The sequence below is a fragment of the Mustela nivalis genome (genome assembly GCF_964662115.1).
Source record: "Mustela nivalis genome assembly, chromosome: 1".
Lineage (NCBI taxonomy): Eukaryota > Metazoa > Chordata > Mammalia > Carnivora > Mustelidae > Mustela > Mustela nivalis.
This window is the reverse complement of record NC_139020.1, coordinates 39,689,150-39,712,673: the sequence shown is the minus strand read 5'-3', so window position 1 is coordinate 39,712,673 and position 23,524 is coordinate 39,689,150. Positions and strand designations below refer to the sequence as shown.

The 23,524-nt window shown below is 34.7% G+C and overlaps 1 protein-coding gene across 4 annotated transcripts in view; it reads right to left on the bottom strand.

Annotated features, from left to right (window-relative positions):
- The window catches only part of HTR1F (5-hydroxytryptamine receptor 1F), a 128,367-nt gene that overhangs the window by 76,971 nt on the left and 27,872 nt on the right, over positions 1 to 23,524 (bottom strand). For 2 of the 4 annotated variants that reach the window (XM_082743816.1, XM_082743817.1), the window contains exon 2: positions 7,298 to 7,485. The gene's annotated coding sequence lies outside the window, so the exon portion shown is untranslated. Of the gene's footprint in view, positions 1 to 7,297; positions 7,486 to 14,146; positions 14,338 to 14,435; positions 14,618 to 23,524 lie in introns of those variants that run through there. The other 2 variants (XM_082743819.1, XM_082743818.1) reach the window with 2 other exon arrangements.

Below are 23,524 nucleotides of genomic sequence, written 5' to 3'. Positions count from 1 at the left end.
GAGTTCCCAGATCTCTACATCTTCATCAATACTTTTTAAAATTTTTTGTTTCATAAAATACTTAATGATTAGTGATGCTCAGCATTTTCTCATGTACTTATTGGCCATGTATATATATATTCTTTAAGAAAATTTCTATTTAAGGGATGCCTGAGTGGCTCAGTTGGTAGAGCATCCAACTCTTGATCCCAGGGTCACAAATTCAAGACCCACACTAGGTGCGGAGCTCATTTAAAAAAATAAAAAAGATGGAAAATATCTACTTAAATCCTTCACCCATTTTTAAATCAGGTTGTTTTGTTTTGTTTTGTTGTTTTTGATGAGTTGCAGGAATTCTTTACAAATGTTGACTATCAACCCCCGTCAGATACATAGTTTGCAAAACACTTTCTTCCATTCCATAGATTGTCTTTTCAATTGTTGAAAAGAGTTGGTGATTGTTTATTTTGCTGTAATAGAACTTTAAAGTTTGTATAGTCCCATTTCCTTATTTATTTATTTTTTTTGCTTTTATTACTTGTGCTGTTGTTACCACATCTAAGAAATCATTGTCAAATCCAATGTCATGAAGTTTATCATCTATATCTTCTCCTAGGAAATAAAGTTTAAGTCTTATACTTTGGTCTTTAATTAATTTTAATTTTTGTATAGGGTGCAATGTAAAGTCCAACTTCATTTTTTCCCAGAGTTGGAATATCCAGTTTTTCCAACATGTTGGTTGACATGCTTATCCTTTCTTCATTATGCAGCCTTGGCACTCTAGCTGAAGGTCATTTGACCATGTACATGACAGTTACTTCTGTTCCATTGGTTTGTATGTCTATCTTTATGCCAGATTACTTTATGTTTTGATTACTATAATTTTGTATAATGTTTGAAATCAGGAAGTGTGAGAACCCCAACTTTTCTTTTTCTCTCAATATTGTTTTGGCTATTCAAAGCCCTTATAATTCCATATGAATTTTAAAATTGCTTTTTCTATTTCTGAAAGAAATTGCCTTTGGGATTTTGATAAGGATTGAACTGAATCTTTGCTTTGGGTAATATGGAATTGAAACAATGTTAAGTCTTCCAATCCATGTATGAACATGGGATATTTTTCCATTTATTTGTGTCTTTAATTTCTTTCAGCAACATTTTGTAATTTTCAGTGTTCAAGTCCTTAACTTCCTTAGGTAAATTTATTCCTACATGTTTTATTATTTTTAGTGTTATTTTAAATGAGATTGTATTCTTAATATTCTTTTGAAGATTTTCATTATTAGTGAATAGAAAGCCATTTTTTGTGTATGTGTGTTGACTGTCCTGCAACTTCCCTGAATTTGCTTATTAGTTTGAATAGTTTTTGGCAGAATCTTTAGGATTTTCCATAAGAAGATTATATCATCTGTGAACAAAGATAATTTTACTTCTTTTCTGATTTGAATGCCTTTTATGTCTTTTTCTTACCTAATTGTTCAGGCTAGACTTTCTAATCCTATGTAGAATAGAGTTGCAGAATGGACATCCTTGCCTTGTTTTTAATCTTAGAGGAAAATCTTTGAGCGTTCCCTTTGAGTATGATATCTGGGACTTTTCATATGTGGCCTTTATTATACTGAGGTAATTTCCTTCACTTCCTAGTTTGTTGACCATTTTTACTATTACCATGAAAAGGTGTTGAATTCGTAAAATATTTTTTCTTCATCTGTTGAGATGATCACCAAGTTTCATTGTTCATTCTGTTAAGTTGGTGTATTACACTGACTGACTTTCATATTTTGAAACATCCTTACATTCTAAAAATTAAGTTCCACTTAGTTATAATGTTACAATCCTTTTAATATGCTGTTGAATTCAATTTGCTAACTTTTTTTTGAGGATTTTTGCACCAATATTCATCAGTGATATTGGTCTGTAGTTTCTTTTCTAATATTATCTCTGTCTGGTTTTCTTCTCTTTTTTCCTTAGTTTGCCTAGCTAAGGGTCTATCTGTATCATTAATCTTTTCAGAAAACCTGCTCCAGTTTGTTGATTTCTTTTCTATAGTTTTCTATTCTTTAGTTCATTTATTTTTGCTTGAATCTTTATTATTTTCTTTCCTTTGCTAACTTGGGCTTATTTTGTTTTTCTTTGTCTAATTGCTTGAAATGTAAAATTGGGTTCTTTATTTGGGATCTTTCTTCTGTTTTTAATTACCAGTTTATCATTATTTACTTGTCTATTAGTACTGCTTTTGCAACAACCCATGGTTTGGTATATTGTGTTTTTATTTTATTTGTTACAGTATGTTTTCAAATTTTCCTTGTGGTTTCTTCTTTGACCCACTGGTTGTTCAAGAGTGTGTTCTTTAATTTCTACTTCTTTGTGAGTTTTCCTTTTTCCTTCTGCTGTTGATTTCTAGTTTTATTCCACTGTAGTTGGAAAAGATACTTGATATAAATTTAATATTAAATTTGTAAAACTTGTTTTGTACCCTAACATATAATCGATTCTCAGAATGTTCCATGTGTGCCTGAAAAAAATCTGTGTTCTACTGTTGTTAGATGGAATATTCTGCATATGTCTGTTAAGTCCATTCTATAGTGTTGAGTTCTCTGTTTCCTTATAGCTCGTGTTTGGATGATCTATCCATCATTGAAAGTGGGCTATAGAAATCTGCTGCTATTATCTGTATTGTTTCCTATTTCTTCTTTCCACCTGTCAATGTTTGTTTCATATATTTGAGCATTTTAGTGTTAGGTGCATAAACATTTAAATTGTAATATCTTCCTGGTGATTGGACCTTTATTTATCATCATATAATGTCCTTCTTTGTCTCTTGTGATAGTTTCTGACTTCAAATATTGTTTTGTTATAAGTATGATCACATTTGCTTACTTTTGGTTATGATTTGCATGGAATATCTTTTTCCATTCTTTCATTTTTAGTCTATAAGTGTTCTTAAATTTAAAGTCAGTCATACAAACAACATATAGTTAGATATTGTTTTTAAATCTATTTAGCTGGGGCGCCTGGGTGGCTCAGTGAGTTAAACTCTACCTTTGGCTCAGGTCAAGATCTCAGGGTCCTGGGATTGAGACCTGTGTTGAGCCCCACATCAAGCCCTGCATCAAGCTGTCTGCTCTGCAGGGTCTGCTCAGTTTCCCCCTCTCTCTCTGCCTGCCTCTCTGCCTACTTGTGATCTCTCTCTGTCAAAAAAAATAAATAAAATCTTAAAAAAAATCTATTTAGCCACACTAGGGGCAGCTGGGTGGCTCAGTTGGTTAAGTATCTGTCTTTGGCTTAGGTCATGATCCCAGGTCCTGGGATTGAGCCCCACATTGGTCTCCCTGCTTAACAGGGAATCTGTTTCTCCTTCTCCCTCTACCCCTCCCCATCTCATGCTCTCTCTCTTTGTCTCTTTCTTTCTCTCCTATGCTCTCCCTCAAATAAGCAAAATCTTTAAACCATCTATTTAGCCACTCCTATTTTTAGATGCTAGAGTTTTACCCACATACACTTAAAATAATTACCAATAGATAAGGATTTACTACTGTCATTTTGTTGTTTTCTGTATATTTTATAGCAGTTTTGTTTTTCTTTTCCTCTCTTCCTATCTTCATGTTTCACTGATTTTTTTTTTACTGACATGCTTTATTCCTTTCATGTATCTTCTTCAAGAATTTTCTTTGTGGTAACCATGGGGATTACATAAAATATCTTACAGTTACAGGAGTCCATTCTGAAGTAGTAATAACTTAATATCAGTTGCACATAAAAACTATTCCTTTGCATCCTCTCTATTTTATGTCACAATGTCACAAATTAGGTATTTTTTTCTTTTGTATCCACTAACCTAATAATATAGTTGCAGTTATTTTTAATGCTTTTATCTTTTAAATTCTATGCTAGAATTAAGGTGATTTGTGGATCACCACTGCAGTGTCACAGGATTCAGTTTTTGTCAATATATTTGTCTTTGCCAGAAAGCTTTATATTTTTATATGCTTTCATATTGCTGTTTAGCATCATTTCATTTGAACTTCAATGACTCCTTTTAGCATTTCTTGTAAGGTAGTGTAGTAATGAACTCAGCTTTTATTTATCTGTTAAAGTCTTTACTTTTTCTTCATTTTGGAGGACAGTTTGTTGGAAATACCTGTATCAATTATTTCTCTTAGCTTAGTAATAATTTAAAAAGGCATCGTTCAGACGATGGACCAGAATGTTTGTTGCAAGTAAATATATACTGATGTTCAAAGCAACATTTCCTGCTAATTCTACAGGGAATGCTAGATCTTTAAATGTATTTAATTGAAGTCTATCCTCTATAGAGTATAAAATCTTTGTTTGTACTTTATAGACACTGGCTTAAAACCAGATAGGGTTTTTCTATAACTCTCTGGTAAGGCAATCTATTTTGGAGTTCAACTTCATTTACTCCTTATATATAAAAAAATTTTTTTTCCTGATGCTTTGAGAAATGTTAACCAGTTTATAACAATTCAGGTAGATAACATTTCACTTAAGAAAACAAAATATAATCAGAAATATCAAAGTCATTAGGGATAAGAAAATATTTTAAGAAAATCTGCTACCAAGATTTGTGTTGCACTGACTCTTTTATCGAAGCATATCTTTGTGAGCCATCTGTTTCTTTCTCCTTTTCTAAGCAGATCTTTTTGCAAGTATTACTTACCCACCACAGTAAAAGAAAATCACACACTAACCAAATCTCAACAGGAGACTATAAAATTAATCTAATTGGTTCTTCATAATTGTTCATAAATTTATTAAATGTTAATCTGAGCAAAACTCATTTACTTTATTATAAAAAAGGAAAAAGAGCTAGAAGAAGCAATGAGATCCAACAAATGTGAGAAACCTCCAAGCTAAAAGCCACTGTGACAACAAAATCATATAAAGTGTCAGAAATTATACATATTTAACTTCATGAATTGATGTGGCTGGTAAATTCTGTAAGATGAGAGGAGAAAAGCATATTGTAGCAGTGCCATAAGGAACACCAGAGAGGGAAATACTAAAAGGAAACATAACTAATAAATGTTTAAGAAAGAAACCAAGTCATAAACCATAGCAAAATATCTATATTCTCTTTGACCTGTCACTTACCCTGTTTGTGTGGCAGAGACAATATTTAGATATGTCTTTAATTAATGATTTAGAAAAGAAAAAGAGGAAGCTATGAAGTCAAATCCAGATGTGGAAAAGTTTTCTAGTGCAACTGTATTTCAAGGTCCCTATTATTTGGATAGAGCTGTACCATTTTAAATTTCAGCCAGACTGCACTTTCTCCAGTGAGTAAAATGAGAACACTTATGGTAATATGAATGAAATACAATTTGATTTTTTTAAGCAAAGAAATTCCAGGCTGCCTTAGGAGAATTAACAGATTTTCACTGGATATTACATGTCCAACTTCTTATAGTAAGAAATGCATAGTCCATGGAACACATATACTTTGCTTTGCTGGAGGCAACTCAAGGATACAGGATATAACTCATCTTCTTGGATAATCTATTTTACTTAGAGATTTCTGAATAAAAGTTAAAAATTTTTGTCCCCTTAAAGATCTTATCCAATGCTAGAGCAAATAAAATATGTGTTTCATTTTTTCCCCATTTTAAGTGTTCTGAAGATTTCTGTGTGGGTATGTGAGAAAACAGAGAACATGAAGGAAGAAGGGAGTAAGATAGAAAATTTTAATGTGCAGTGAGAGATTGAAAAATCTGATACCTCTATGTTCTCTAAGAACTTGCTATTTTATATTTTAATTAATTAATTAATTTTTTATTTATTGATTTTTAAAAAAAGATTTATCTATTTATTCAGTTGATAGAGAAAGAGAGAGCACAAGCAGTGGTAGAAGCAGGCAGAGAAAGAGAAGCAGGCTCTCCATAGAGCAGGGAGCCCAACGCAAGTCTTCAGTTCATGGCCTGAGCTAAAGACAGATGCTTAACTGACTGAGCCACCCAGGCAGCCCAGAATTTGTTTTCTTACTACCACATTTTCATTAAAGGGGAAAATGCTAAAGTATATTAAACAGCATCCCTGGCCCACAGGAAAGGTGTTGCCACAGGCTGAGATGAGCTCAAACAATATTTCCTTTTGAGATCTGAAAGATTCAATCATCCAGTGTTTAAAAAAATACTTTGACATATTACAAGCTAGTACTGAATTGTTACTGTTGTATTCTAGATCAAAACACTTTTTATAAAACAGTTGACTTCTTTCAACAATCATATTGCATCAACATTTGGTCTTTAAACAATTGTCTAAGCTTTCATTTTAAGTCAAGTTAATGTTCTTTACAGAAATATTGCTCAGGGTGGCTATAAAGGAAATCTAGAAAAGTGGTACTATACTCCCTTCCTTTTCCTCAGTTGTTTTACCATCTGAAAACAAACACACATGCACACATGTGTGCAAATACACACACACACACACACACACACACACACACTTGTGGCATGTATGCCTCTGAAATAAATCCTAACCCAAACAATTTCCCTTCCTTAAAATCACTGGAAATCACTGGCCTAAGAGAAATTCTGATAAATAACTGTAAGAAATCAAACCTCATACTTCACAGGAAAACCATTAAAACTTTTTTTTTTTCTTTTTACAAGTACAGAGAAAGAAATCTTGTGTACAAAAAACAAAACAGTAGAAAGCATAATGAAACCAGCAAACATCCTGTGTTTTGAGGTATCCCTCTAGGTCAATTTCTAAATTTCTTTATAATGTGAAGGTGATAGTGTTGGGTAAAATTTGTGATGCCTTGTAGTAAAGATGAGGCTGTGTTTTAATAGGCTCAAAAGACATTCTGAAGCAACTGGTTGTTTTTTGTTTGACATATTTATGATTTTGCTTATAGGTACATTATATACAAAATTAATTGCCTTAACTAGTCTCTTTTCAGCAAGGCTCTGAATCTAAAGTCACATTCTGACTAGTAGCTTTAAATCTCTATTCAAATATATAAATATTCAGATTGGATGTATGTTGATAACACCGTAGTACACAATATTTGCTTTTGCATGTAAGGTTCTTATTTTGAATATTCTAGATAGAAGCAGTGGACAATCAATTGACATGATTCTAGAACAGTGGAATATTGACTTACTGAGGTTATTTTTATAAATTGTTTAGCCCTCATTTTAGTGAAAAATTGTCTGATCACCAGCAATTTCAAAAAACAAATATCGAAACTTCTGGTATGGTTAGAGGGCTGGGACCAACCCTTGGACAAACTTTCATACCAACCTTCATAGATACAGCGATATTTTACATTTGAAATAAAAAGAAAACCTACCTGAAGGCACTAGATAGTGTCCAAAAGTAGACAGACGTTGGAGACAAATCAGCACTTGGTAGAATGGAATCACACGGAGTGGGCTTCCCATATATATGACTTTTCAACTGACGACAGGCACAGATCTTCATTATGTAGGGTAGCTAAAACTTCAATAGAAAATCCACAATTTTATTGGCTTGAAGAACCTGAGGATAGAATTTGGGTCAACCATAGTCACTGAATGATGTCAGGTGAGGTTCCCAAAATGAGAGAGCCTAAGAGGAGGAGCCCTGAATTCCATGTATCAACACTAACCCATTCTTCGGCTGATCTGAGTGACATATATGTGGGACAGACTCCAGCAGCATAGCTAAGGCTACAAAAATGAACTGACATTTGGGCTGCTACCATTGCAGGAAAGATAGTTCCAGGTTTAAGCTGGCTATGTACAGTGGGCCAAATAATAGCCTCCCAAAGATGTCCATGTCCTAATCCTTGGACCTGGTCAATATGTAAAATTACAGGCCAAAGGAAATTAAGGTTGATGGAGTAAGATTGCTAGTCATCCTAACTGAAAAAGGAAGATTTTCTGGATTATGTTTCTAGGCCTGATGGAATCTCAAGGGTCTTAAAATGTGTAAGAGGGAAGCAGCAGAGTCAGTTTCAGAGTGATGGGATATGAGAAAGAGTAGACATGCTACCGTTGGCTTTGAACATAGAAAGGAGCCACTAGCCAAGGAATTCATAGCATCAAGACTAGAAAAAGAAAAAAAAAAAAAATCTCCCTTAGATGCCCCTGGAAAGGAATGCAGTCTTGCCAACATCTTCATGTTAGTCCAGTGAGAATAATTTTATACCTCTGATGTCTAGAACTGTAAGGTAAATTTATGTTGTTCAGTCCATTAGGCTTGTGGTAACTTGTTACAAAGGCAATAGAAAACTAATGCAGATTTTGGTACTGGAAGTGGGGTGCTGCTGTAACAAATACCTGAAAATGTGGAAGTGGCCTTGGAATTGGGTAATGTATTAAAGCTGGAACATTTTTGAGGAGCATTATAGGAAAAGCCTGAGTTGTCTTGAACAGACTGTTAGTAAAAACACGTTTTTTAAATAAACTTGCTCGAGAGAACCCAGAAGGGAATAAGGAGCATGCTATTGGAAACTGGAAAAAGGGGATCTATAGTGGCAGAGAAGTGAGCAGAAATGTGTTCTACAGTTATATGGAAAGTAAAACTCGTAAGTAATGAATGTGAGTATTTAGCTAAGGAAATTTCCAAGCAAAGTGTTGAAGATGTGGTTTGGTTTCTTCTTGCTTTTTAGAGTAAAATGTGAAATGAGAGAGATAAAATTACAGAAAAACTATCAAGCAAAAAGGATCAAATTTGATAACTTGAAACTTTAGGAAGGAAGAGAGCACAACATTAGAAACAGTAAATGTATAGTAAATATTACAGGTTGTTCTTTCCCCTCTTAACTTATTTAAAACATAATTTTTTAAAAAAGATTTTATTTATTTATTTGAGAGAGAGTGTGTGAGAGAGAGAAATCACAAGCAGGGGTGAAGGGTACAGGGAGAAGTAGACTCCCCACTGAGCAGGCAGCTGGGACTTGATCCCAGAAACCTGGGATCATGACCTGAGCTGAAGGCAGATGCTTAATAGACTGAGTCACCCAGGCACCCTAAAATGTAAATTGTTTAAAGGTAAATTATAATGTAATTTACCTTTAAAATATATGTAAATATATGTAAAATATATGTATTATATTATAACACAGGGCGGTAGAGTTCTAACATATATAAATTTAATACATATGAATAACATAAAAGATCAGGGGGGTAAACACACCTACATGATTACATGGTTTTTATATTTTATGTGTAGTAGTACTACATTAACTGCAACTAGAATGTGAAAAGTTAAGATATGATTCCTTATTTAATTGATATAATTGATGTAATTCCTTAAGTCATTGAAAAGTATACTAAGGTGAACCATGAGAGACTATGGACTCTAAAAAACAATCTGAGGGTTTTGAAGGGGTTGGGGGGTGGGAGGTTGGGTGAGCCTGGTGGTGGGTATTAGAGAGGGCACAGATTACATGGAGCACTGGGTGTGGTGCAAAAATAATGGATACTGTTATGCTGAAATAAATAAAAAATAAATTAAAAAAAAGAAATAAGTCTAATAAAAAAATAGATATAAATGACTACCAATAAAGGTTTAGGAAAACACAAATTTATGTAACTAGAAGAGGTGTGGAAAGGAACCAGCCATCTAATTTTCACAATGCAATGGAAAAGAACTATTTTTGTGTTTTCTAAAAATATTTATGAGCTCTGTGGCCTTAAGCTTTAGCAAGAGAAATTTAAATCTCATACAAGATAAATTGTAAGACATGTTGAATATTGCTACTCTGCACAAAGGATGAAAATGGCTTATCTAGATGTTTAGGTTAATGCCAATAATTACTGTTGGTATATTAATGGATATGTAGTTCTTGCAAAGGCAATAATTTTGATTTTTTCTTCGAACTGAAGATTAAAGAAGCTTGTCATTTCTAAGAGGTAAAATTCTTCATCCTAACTTTTGGGGCTTTACTTCAAAATTTAATGTTTTTCTTAATAGGTGGAACCTATTGAGGTTCTAGGTAAAACCAGTAGAGCCATTATTTCAATTTTCAAAAGCAAAATTTCATACCTTCTTAGGTACAATGGGCTTGCACTATGGCATTCTCTTCCAGAATAATTTATTCAACGTTTCACTTATAATTGTTATGAGTCTAAAGGTTGCTGGGGTAAAGCACTTATTTAAATATTCCAATTATTATGCCATGTGCTTATGCAAGCAAAGAAATGCTGAACTGTGATTGAGATAAACTTAATATCCTGTTCTGATTCTAAACCTGGATCTTAATAAAATTGAAAATACAGGATACCTTACTCTGTATATTTATTGTATCACTAATGATGGGAGAGGAAAGTTTAATATAGAATTCAGTCTATAGGGTAGTTTATCAAAGTAACCAGAAATGACTGTGAATCTAAGAAATAAGAAAAATCAATAGAGGAAGGGTGGTGAATTCCAAAGAAGTAGGTGTGTCTGGGTACAGATTGGCCTGAGTCAGAGTTGCACAGAGAAAGGACAACAAAAGAATGCTTAACTCAGCCTAATGCTCTCTAAAAATTACAGTCCAGAGTATGTTATGCTTCAGTTAAATAATAACACAAACTATAACCTAGCATTCAATGGTATTTACACATAATAGAAATACCCTTATATCTATCAATTGGTATATTAAGTTAAAATATAGTTGTTGAGGAGCACCAAGCTGGCTCTAAGCACCAAGCAGTCAGTAGTAGAGCATGCGACTCTTAATCTCAGGGTCATGAGTTCAAGCCTCACATTGGGTGTGGAGGCTAGTTTAAAAAAGAAAAAAGTTATTGGTTGCACTCTAAACAAGAGAATTGATTTTACAATTACCTATATTCATAAAAATTATCCATTTTTCACCTTAAAAATGCAGGTTATCTAAAATGCTATTAATGAAAAAAAAATCAGATTATTATGATAAACATTTCTTAGCAAAGTTTTATATCTAAGCACTGCATTTTGAAATTTCTACATTATCTTCAATGTCAAATGTAGACTTCACGTAAGTGGCTGTCATGTGTAAGCTCGCAGGTGTTATCAGTGGTATTGGGCTCATAGACTACACTCTGGAACACTTCATAAATCCCAACCCCTTTATAGCTCATCCCTTCCACAGATTTATATTGCTATCTGCCATATTAATAATTAATACTGTTGTTTTAGGCAGGAACTTACCCTTTAGAGGTAAATAGAAGAGTAATAGATGATATAATTCCCTAGGTGTCGAACATGGAAAAAAGGTTTGCTTCCCTCAATTAGTGGTCCTATTGATTTCTTAGCCTTATAGCTATGAAAACCAATCAATGCCATATGGCTGTAGGGATGATGATTTTGTGGTTCTACTCTAGAAAGAACATTCTATTAGTACCTCGTTCCTGTTGTCTATGGAAGGGCATACTGCATACTAAGATACCAGCTGGTTGTGTTGGCCTAACTCCAGAAACCTGACTCAGTCTAATTTAGTATCTTTTTAGAAATGACCATTTATGTGCGACTAATGTGCTTAAGCAAAGAATAGCAGTAATACATTCCTTTGACAAAACTTCTTAGACTCGAGGAAGGAAATGCACTGTTGAAGAGGGGAAATTAATAAAAACCCAGGTGTTGCAGCCACCTGTCTCAGATCTGTGACTTTTGCTGCCTGGATTTGCAAAGTGACTAGAAATGGTTTGATCCATTACAAAGTAAGTGCTGACATCGATGATAAAGCATCTATCTCTCTGTCATTCTTAGTAAAGATATAATTAATAAAAAGGAAGAAATATACACAAAATATCCCATTGTTGTAAAGAAACGCAGAATATCCATCTTAACTAAGATTGATTTTACAGGTGATTGCAGGTCCTTGAAAGCCCTGAACCCACATTTGCGAATATGGTAGCCAGCGCTCTAAAATAGAGTCAATGACATATAAGAAAATTCATGGAGCACATGGAATTCCAAAATATCTTTAAAAAGTAAAATATGCAAAGGCAAAAGGGTGATTGATCTGAAGGGCATCCCACATTGGTAGAAAGAGAAGCCCAACCAGTAGCAAAACACGACACAAAAGGTCATGTTATCTTCTCGGGCCAACCAGTGCAATATGCTGGCCAAGGGTGGAGTTTTTACTATTAAGCCCAATACAGACAGTTAAGAATGAGTTCATAGGTAATCACAAGCCACAGTGTGATAGGCCTAGCCAGGCCTGGGCATACGCCTGAGGTACACAAACTTTGGCATTGTTCTGTATAATACTTTGCTCAGTGAAAGTTGCAAACTCACTTAGACTCTACATGTTGGAATATTTATCAAGCCTTAAACTCCTTTATCCACAAAAAACATTTTGAGATTTATTGAAAGTAATTGGACCAGGACCTGAGTTTGGGTTGGGGGTAGAGAATAGATTATGATTCTCTTTCTCCCTTTACTACTGCACTCCTTAACAAAAGGAGGAAAAACAGTACACTTTACCATTTTTAATTTTTCTTTTTTCCTTTAAGACATTAGAATACTGAAGAAATTTAGTTAATAACAAAACTAACAGTGATATTACCATCACACCTTGTGGTAGGCAGAATAAACCCCAAAGATATCCATGCTCTAATTCCCCAGATCCTGTGATTATTCTACTTTACATGACAAAAAGACCTTTTGGATGTTATCAAGAGTATAGACCTTAAAACAGGAAGATTATCCTGGATTATCTGGGTGGGAGCAATATAATCTTAGAGAACATTCCCTGGTGGGAGTGAGAGATAAGACAGGAAAAGAAGGAAAAGAATGTTGAAGTGTGACAGAACTCAGCCTGCCGTTGTTGGCTTTGAAGATGGAGGAAAAGGTGACAAGGAATGGGGGTGGCTTCTGGAAGCTGGAAAAGGCAGGGGAACACACTCTTCCCTACAGCCTGGAGATGGAACATAGCCCTGCTTTTATTTTAGCTTAATGTAGCCCAAATTAGACTTCTCACTTACAGAACTATAAAATAATAAATTTGTGTTAAGCTGCTAAGTTTGTGATAATTTGTCACAGCAATACTTGAAAATGAGTCCATCAAGACTGATAAGAAGAAAAGAAATGGATACAATTATTTTACCCAAGCCCTCCCCTTTACACGGATCTTTTACAACGGCTGATGAAATACGCATTAATACCCTCAGTGTAAAGATGAAATCTTAATTTGTCTAGCCTTTTTCCAGTCACTCTCTTATTCATGCACTTTATAAAAATACTAAAAATCTATAATATGTAAAATGCTCTATTAAGTGCTGGGACATAGTAGTTAAAAAAAAAGAATGTAAGTTTTCTTGCATTGTCCTTACATTTTGCTGGAAAAGAAAGCCATTGGAGGTGTAAATATAAGTATGATGGACGACAGCAAGGAAAAATCAGAGAGCTACTGGCCTGTAAAATTGAGGCCAGCATGCGGCCCAGGAGGTCAGGGAAGAATGCTTTGAAGATACCACTTCCTAGATGAGATCTAGAATGAAGTAAGTTAGACAGATGAAGCGAGGGAAGTTGTGGGGGAAACACTTTCTTGAGCAAATGCTATACCATGGAGGCAGGTCTGGAGATAAAGCCAGGTTTAGAGTTTTTCGCAAACTGAAACCAATTCCGAGCGACTGAAAGAAGGGAAGAAGTGCCCGGGTGAGACTGAAGAGATGAGCACAGAGAGGTCCCTGGATCTCATCTTAAAAACAAGGAAAAATGAGTCAAGGATTTTAAACTAGTGTATGACTGAAAAATGTTCACATTTTAAGTATTCCTCTGGTTGCAAGAGTTTCCATGGCTCGGAAGGGAGGTAGTGGGTTGTTTTCCAAGACAATTCATACACCATAGTGACAGACCAGGGAAGAATGATAGAAATGAAGATTGAAAGAATGTGCTACATTCAAGAAATATTTAGCTTTGGCATGGACTTGACTTGGCATGGGGCATTTGGAGTCCAACAGTAGTTTTAAAAATTCTGGCATCAAATCCTGGAACATGGGGCAATTCATTGTGAACGGCAATGTTCCAGATGTTTGTTGGAGAAAAAGAGTTCTGTTACGAGTTCTGTTGGCTATATTGAGTTTGAAATGCCTTTGAGTCATTTAAGTAAGGATACTGAGTTGCCATTAGATATATGGATTTGGAATTCAGAAAACAGGCTTGGGCTTGAGAAACATGTCTGGGAGTCACTGATGAATAAAACAAGAATATACCAAGGGGGAAAGAAAAGTGCCTGGGACAGAACCTTAAGGGATGCTATTCCAGTGATAACGGAATGGAGGGTGGGAGGCTGACAGTTTCAGAGCCACTGACACAGGATATGTAGCCGAATTTGCATGACACCGAAGTCCAGAATCCAAGAGATCTTGCACTGTTAAAGAACAATTCGGAAGGCTTTATGAGATTCCTCCTTCTTCTGAATGGAATGAAGATCATGGACCTTTAAAAGACATATTAAAATATCTTCTTAAAATTAGTTGTCTTTTTTTTTTTTCTTCCCTATTTTGATTCTATTTATGATGGAACAAACATACCTAGGATCATTCTTCCTTTTAGAATGCATTTGTTGGGGCACCTGAGTGGCTCAGTGGGTAAAGCCTCTGTCTTCGGCTCAGGTCACGGTCTCGGGGTCCTGGGATGGAGCCCCACGTCGTTGGGCTCTCTGCTCAGCAGGGAGTCTGCTTCCCCCTCTCTCTCTGCCTGCTGCTCTACCTTCTTGTGATCTCCCTTTCTCTGTTAAATAAATAAATAAAATCTTTTAAAAAATTATAGAAGGCATTTGTCATGTGTTATAAATCTGTATAGCTGGCTTTAGATAGGGAATTAATTAATTGAATTAATTTTTTTCATTAAATTAATTTTTAAAATGTGGATTACACATTTGATATTCTTCCTCTTCATTATGGTGTGTGTATGGAATATAAATCAGGATGATGTAGTAATACATATTCTCTACCAGAACTAGACAAGTGTGTCTAGAATTTTCTGTTTATTGGAAAATATCTTAATTGGGTGCAACATAAAAATAGTTGGCAAGATGTATATTTGAACATTCAGTGACAATCCTCTCCTGCTTGTCTCCATTCTGCCTCACTTGTGTTCTTCAGCAAACGTAAACATGATAAAATAATTTCTTATTTCCTGAACAGTCCTAGGCAGAGCAACATCACAAAGACAGAGTGCAAAACATAGAAAACACAAATCTGGAGAAATAAAACAGTAACTAACACATGGCTGTAAACTGCATGAAAGCATCATCAGAATCAATAGAAGCTGCTGTGCATCAATTTTACTAATAATGTTCTGAGATTCTCAGAGAGTAAAACTTAATGTGAAAGCATACGGATTGAAGTTTATCATAGCAGTTATGGGACTTTTTTTTCCCAATCTTAAAGATACAAGGCAGGCTTCACTGGCTTCTATGACATTACATTTATCCAAGTGGACACGTACACTGTCACAAACTTTGGAGAAAATGGCTTAGTTGCATATTCTGCAAGTTTTTTTTTTTTAATTTAAACTTTTTGGCTTAAATATTTTTATTTATCTATTTGAGAGAGAGCGAGAGAACATGAGTGGGGTAAGGAGCAGAGGGAAGAGCCGACCTCCCACTGAACAGGGAGCCTGACCACGACACAGGGCTGGATCCCGAGATGACAAGGATTATGAGCTGAGCCAAAGTCAGATGATTAACCAACCGAGCACCGCCCCCCCCCCCAGGTGCCTCTAACCCTTTTGGTTTAATAACTATGTGTTAGCAACTGATTGGAAGTTTATCTTCCACAGCAATGTTGGAAGAAATTCTTCTCTGAAAGCAGCTTCGTTTTGCATATGCCCCGAAGAACAGGGGTATAAACTTCAAATATATGCCATATATGACAAGTACACTGTCCCTTTGGATACTTTAAACTTTTAAATCATGTTAAAATATATTTACTTCTACATATTTCATTTTTTTAAAAATGGTCTTTGTTTTTTAGAGTGGTATTACATTCACAATAAAACTAAGAGGAAGTACAGAGACTTGACATATACTCCCCACCCTCCATATCTAATTTAAATATATTACTTTATTCTAATTAGAGGTAACACAATGGGTGGAGAAAGAGGATTCTAGAAATGTGGCAGCTGAATTCATCCCACTTTTCTCTCTGTTCTCAGTGTCAAAGTAAATTATCTTTTCTGCATCTGCCAGTCAGACAGGCTGGAGGAGCTGGAGAAAAAGCCATCACAAAGATTTCACCCTCTGAACTGTCAAGAATCATTAGAGAACAATACATGCATCATTCTGGAGGTGGAGTTTAAATCTTAGAGAAAAATCTTCTCCCAGAAAAACAACTCACTAAGATTAACATAAGAAGGGACAAACTTAAATGGATCAATTACTGTAAAAATAAATATAAAAATATCTAAAAGGCATCAACATAGATTCACAGCTAAATTTTACTAGCTTTTAAGAGGCAGGCATTAAAATATTATTTACACTATGCCATATTATGGAAAAAGTATAAAATTTTATGAAAGGACATAAAAATATGAGCAATAAAATGCCAAGATGTTTGGGAAGGAACTTGTAATTAGAATCACAATGGGGCTTAGTTTTTTGCGATTAAGACACCTAAACAAATACATATTTCTCAAGGAAGAATGGCTGTCTAAGAACAGCCAAGTAAAAGTAAAAAAGATTACCATGGTGGAATTTGCTTTTGCAAACAGTCTATATTAAAAAAAAAAAAAAAAGATCATTTGGTTGTGGTATATGGATACAAAGAGATTGATGTAGCAGAACTGAGATTCTACAAACGTCAGAATATATGAAAATTTAATGTATGACGTAGGCAGTATCAATTCAGTGGAGGAAAATATGGTTTATTTGATAAACATATCTGGGTATTATTTCAGGGTGAAACTAAGTTGAAGACCCAGTTTACATCATATGCAAAATACATTTCAGATGTACTGAGGAAGAGCAATTTTAGAAGTAAACCTTGGAGACTACGTGTAAAAGCCAAGGATTGAAAAGACTTCTTAAACAAAAACAGAAGTGAGTACACTATTTTAAAAAAAGAGACTTTTTGCTACAAAATTTATAGTAAGAATGGTAGTTGAAGGTTAAAAGTCAATAAAAAATCGTTAAATTGACAAGAAAGCAAAATGTAATCAAAATTTGGACTGGAAAAAATATGGAAATCAGCTCACACTAGAGAAAATCCAAAGGCCAATTAATATAAAAGATAGAAAATTCATTATTGGTCAGGGTAATGTGCATGAAATACCATTAAATACCATTTCATACCTATGAGACTGGCATAGTTATTTATTGCTAGTGAGGATATTGAGAAAAATATATTCTCAATTCTTGTTCATAGAAATGTACAGAGTTTACATTGTGTTATATATATACATATTTGTAAATGTTTGTGTGTGTGTGTGTGTGTGTGTGTGTGTGTGTGTGTGTGTAGGAGAGGAATCTAGCTCTAACTATTTCAATTTAAAAGATCCATATCCTTAGATCTGGCAAAGCCACTCCTGTAAATCTATACCATAGCAATTGAGGCACCAATTCATTAGGCTCAATGTTTAGGAATATTTACTGTATGATCATAAAAAGAACACCACAGAGGAATAGTTGGATAAATTATGGCACAGCAACAACATGAGATATTAGTCTGTTATTAAAAAGAGTGAATTAGCATAGTTGACTTGGAGAGTCCTATGAAATGGTAAGCAATAAAATTAAGATGTAAATAAGCATATATACTATTGTGTTTTTAAAAAGCAAATGAAACCCCTTGTAAATATGAATAATTATATAAGTCAATTTTGACTGACTACTATCTGGGAGTGGGAATGGAATACTTTGAGGCTTACAGACCTGAGTGAGAAAATGTTAAAAAAGATAGTAATAATAAACCCACTTGACACTTCAGTTTGGTAAAATCATATGTAAATGAGACATGCTTGATGAAATTCAAATAAAAATATGGAATTAGTTCTCTTTCTCAGATGATCATGGTATTCTGTTAGATGAAAAAAGAGAATTGGAATTTTGTGTCATTCAAATCAATTTAATAAATACATATCATGAGGCAGACATTTCGCTGTGTTTGGAAAACAGTGGTGAACATTTTATACCCATGCCTGCCTTTAAGAGCTCATAGTGTTGCAGGGAAAACAGATTTTTAAATTATAAATATGTATTGCAGAAAGTACAATAAAAGGATGTTGCAAAAGAAATGGACTAATCAAATGGATGAGGGATGATCACCCTAAAAAAAGTTTTTCAAACTTATTTGGAACTCTCTGGAGAAGAAAGAAGATGACTGGTTTAAATGTGTCTGTGTAATTTAAAGTGCCTCTGTGATGTTAGCAGAAAATTACACATATATTTTGAGATCAGAAGAGAGGTCTTAACTAAAAATATTAAGTACTGATCAAGATAATAAAATTGGGTTAAAAGGGAGATGTTAAAGATGATGCCTCTCTGGAGTTCAGTAAAGTGTCAGGATATAAAATCAATGCACAGAAAATTTAAAAGAAATTGCATTTCTTTTAAACCAACAAGACAGAAGAAAGAGAAACTAAGGAGTCAATCCCATTTAAAACTGCACCCAAAACCATAAGATACCTAGGAATAAACCTAACCAAAGAGGCAAAGAATCTGTACTCAGAAAACTATAAAGTACTCATAAAAGAAATTGAGGAAGACACAAAGAAATGGAAAAATGTTCCATGCTCCTGGATTGGAAGAACAAATATTGTGAAAATGTCTGTGCTACCTAAAGCAATCTACACATTTAATGTTATCCCGATCAAAGTACCATCCATTTTTTTCAAAGAAATGGAACAAATAATCCCAAAATTTGTATGGAACCAGAAAAGACCTCGAATAGCCAAAGGAATATTGAAAAAGAAAGCCAAAGTTGATGGCATCACAATTCCAGACTTCAAGCTCTATTACAAAGCTGTCATCATCAAGACAGCATGGTACTGGCACAAAAACAGACACATAGATCAATGGAATAGAATAGAGAGCCCAGAAATAGACCCTATGGTCAACTAATCTTCGACAAAGTAGGAGAGAATGTCCAATGGAATAAAGACAGTCTCTTCAACAAATGGTGTAGGGAAAATTGGGCAGCCACATGCAGAAAAACGAAACTGGACCATTTTCCTTATACCACACATGAAAATAGACTCAAAATGGATGAAGGACCTCAATGTGAGAAAGGAATCCATCAAAATCCTTGAGGAGAACACAGGCAGAAACCTCTTGGACCTCAGCCATAGCAACTTCTTCCTAGGAACACTGCCAAAGGCAAGGGAAGCAAGGGCAATAATGAACTACTGGGACTTCATCAAGATCAAAAAGTTTTGCACAGCAAAGGTAACAGTTAGCAAAACCAAAAGACAACTGACAGAATGGGAGAAGATATTTGCAAATGACATATCAGATAAAGGGCTAGCATCCAAAATCTATAAAGAACTTATCAAACTCAAGACCCAAAGAACAAATAATCCAATCAAGAAATGGGAAGAGGACATGAACAGACATTTCGGCAAAGGAGACATCCAGATGGCCAACAGACAGATTAAAAAAAAGTGATCCACATCACTTGGCATCAGGAAAATACAAATCAAAACCACAATGAGATACCACCTCACCCCAGTCAGAATGGCTAAAATTAACAAGTCAGGAAATGACAGATGCTGGCGAGGATGCAGAGAAAGGGGAACCCTCCTACACTGTTGGTGGGAATGCAAGCTGGTGCAGCCACTCTGGAAAACAGCATGGAGGTTCCCCAAAAAGTTGAAAATAGAGCTACCCTATGACCCAACAATTGCACCACTGGGTATTTACCCTAAAGATACAAATGTAGTGATCTGAAGGGGCATATGCACCTGAATGTTTATAGCAGCAATGTCCACAATAGTCAAACTATGGAAAGAACTTGTCTATCAACAGATGAATGGATAAAGAAGAGCTGGTATATACATACAATGGAATACTATGTAGCCATCAAAAATTGAAATCTTGCCATTGGCAATGATGTGGATGTTACTAGAGGGTATTATGCTCAGTGAAATTAAGTCAATCAGAGAAAGACAATTATCATATGATCCTTATGATATGAGGAATTTGAGAGGCAGGGCGGGGGGTAGTGGGGACTAGGGAGGGAAAAAATGAAACAAGATGGGATTGGGAAGGAGAAAAACCATAAGAGACTCAATCTCATGAAACAAACTGAGGGTAGCTTGGTCGGGGTGGGGAGGAGGGATAAGGTGGCTGGGTTATAGACATTGGGGAGGGTTTGTGCTATGGTGAGTGCTGTGAAGTGTGTAGTCTGATGATTCACAGACCTGTACCCTTGGGGTGAATAATACATTATATGTTAAAAAAATCACTTATTTCCAAAACACAGAAATACTTAACATCATTTAAAAATTTTTTTTCTAGTATTTTTTTCTGTTCTTGTATATAATTCAGTTTGTAGACAAAATTTGTATTTTTTACATTTTTAAGGTTTATATATTTTTCTTTATACTTTATGTTTAATAAAATCCTGTGCTTTTGTATCACTAATCTTTGCAAATATTTCTCATACTGACACTTAATTTGATGACTGCATCATAATTTACTGATTTGTTAAAATATTTTCTCATTTTTAAACATTTGGATTATTTATTTTTGTATTTCCAAACATCTCCTTGTACCTAATATCTGCTTTTAAAAAAGTCTTCTATATATATTACTTGAAACTCCAAGTTTCTATAAAGCTTAATAACTTAGAACATTAAAATAAAATAAATTTTATTTCTTTTTTTAAAAGACTTTACTTATTTACTTAAAGGAGGGAGGGCCAGAGGCAGAGAATCTCAAGCAAACTCTCCACTGAGCACAGAGCCTGACACGGGCTTGATCCCATGACCCTGAAATCATGACTTGAGTGGAAACCAAAACAAATGTACCTTAAACAAATGTAGCACCCAGGTACCCCAAACACATTTTATTTCTTGAGGATTTCCCAAGAACATCTGCTCATGCCTCATTCCTGGCTATTCCCCTTGCCCTCCTAAAATTAGATGCTGATTAGATTGAGAATCTCTATTCCCATTCAGATTACATGTGTATTCTCTCTTTTTGAAAACAAAGAATCTTTGAATGTTTACTATTCAAAACCCCAAAACAAAAAGGACTCAACACATTGCAGTAACTTATGAAATATCTTTGATTTCTTATGATATTTTCCTAAATATAAATTTCTGGAAGTGGAATTCTTCAGTCCAAACTCTAGGTACTTGATATTTAAGGTACTTGATACTGTCAAGTAGAACTATAGTAAATTTGTACCAAATCTTTGTTAATTTGAAAACCTAAACCCCAAAATGCATTCCATTAATCTTTAAATTTATATTTGTTTTGAGTGAAGTTGTACATTTTCATGATAAATAATCATTTGTATATTTTATTTAATGAATTTTATAGTCATTTTTTCCTCCATTTTGGATTTGGATGTTTGTGTGTAAATGTGTTACCTACCTTAAAAAAAAAAGACACTTAGGGTATTTGGGTGGCTCAGTTATTTAAGCATCCTACTCTTGATTTTGGCTCAGGTGATGATGTGTAGGGTCATGATCTCAGGGTGGTGATATCGAACCATGCACTGGGCTCCATCACGAGGGGAGAGTCTGCTTGAGATTTTCTTTCTCCCTCTGCCTTTCCCTCTTGCTCTCTCTCTCAAATAAGTTAATTTTAAAAAAGAATAGTACACCTATCTGGAAAAAATGGACATTTCTGAATACAATGACCATGTGATTATTTTTCTTTCAATTAAAGCAAATTAATACAGTAATTAGCCACAAAATGACATTTCACTGTCCGCTAGAAGATTCCTATAAGACTCCTATAAAATTAAACCCTAGTGTGAAAAACTTGGAATTTCTATTTCAAAAGTTATAAATTATCTTATGCAGTTAAGATACAATTACATTCTTATCCATGAGGAAATTTTCTTAAATCAGGAAGATTTTCGTTCAAACTTCATGCTCAAGGGGAGTCTATGTAGTATCTTCTTCCCAGTCAGAGGTTGGAAGACAGCATTCAGACATAACAATAAAGTCAGATTTATGACTAAAAAACAACCACAAATAGGAATGCTTACTATGTTGCTATCTACCTGGGTGATTTGGAAAAGTCATTTAATTTTTCATGAGCCTATTTTTCTCATTTATTAAGTTATAATTTATGAAGTTGGCATTCTCTTTCACTTGTCCTGCTTTGTCCTCATCCCAACTTCAGGTAACTCACTGTATGTTTATTTGACTATAGTGATGGTCTGTTTCCTCCCCCACCTTGGAACGTCAAACCCCACGAATGAGGGCTTTCAGTTACTGTCTAGCCCAGCACCTAGAAGAGTGCAGGCACACAGTGAGTGCTCCATTAACAACAGTCCAAAGGGGCACCTGGGTGATTCAGTTGTTTTGAGTATCTGCCTTTCCCTCTGATAATGGTCCCTCCCCCTCCTGTGCCTCTCTCTCTCTCTGAGACAAATAAATAAATAAAATCTTAAAAAAAAAAACAAACAAAAAAACCCCTACCAAAACTGTCAGAACAGCTGGTGCCCTGTTACGTGCTAAGTGCTAGGGAAAACTTGATAATGAATAAAACCCATGTGGGAAGGAATTTATAATCCAGTGGATGAGTTTGAGGGAAAATGCCAAAATAATCTTTTCAGAGAGGAGAATATATTCCATCTCTAAATAAGAAATTAGAACTTAAAAGTGGGAAATACATAACATATACAATGTCCAAATCATCTGACAAATATATTCACTTAAATCAGATATTGAGAACTTGAGGAATGCATGGAAATAGAATTTTTTTCTTTTTCTCTTTCTTTTGTAAATAGAACTTACGTTAGGCCTTGCCTTTGTTTGAGAAAGTCAGAGAGTGAAGGGGTAGCAGTTAAGTTTATGTGATATCGCTAAATGTATTGCATTTGGTCACAAGGTACTTCAAAGGATACAATGTCAACATCAAACAGACCTATAAAGTATACATGGGAAGAACATAGTTCACATTTAATATTTTAGGATGAAAATATAAAATATTCGAGAAATAATATCATAAACAGAATACAGCTAAACATATTAATGAGTTACATATGTAGGTTACTTTAAGAAGTAATTTTTTGTAATTATTACTTCAAAGTAATTATTCATACCACTAACATAAGCAAAAAAATTTTTACAAGGGGTGCCTGGATAGCTCAGTGGGTTAAAGCCTCTGCCTTCGGCTCAGGTCATGATCCCAGGGTCCTGGGATTGAACCCCATATGAGGCTCTCTGCTCAGCAGGAGCCTGCTTCTCTCTCACTCTCTGCCTGCCTCTCTGCCTACTTGTGATCTGTCTGTCAAATAAATAAATAAACTCTTAAAAAAAAGGATTTTACAAGTTATCTTCACTTTTGATTTTATTAATATTTTTATTTCTGAGATTGTTCTTGAGTGAATATAACTTAATCACTACTTGCAGGAAACTTCTGGCATCGTTCCAGATACACAGGTAGAAATACAATCTCAGGGGCTGCAATTATACAGGACCCCCTGAATAATGGAGTCTG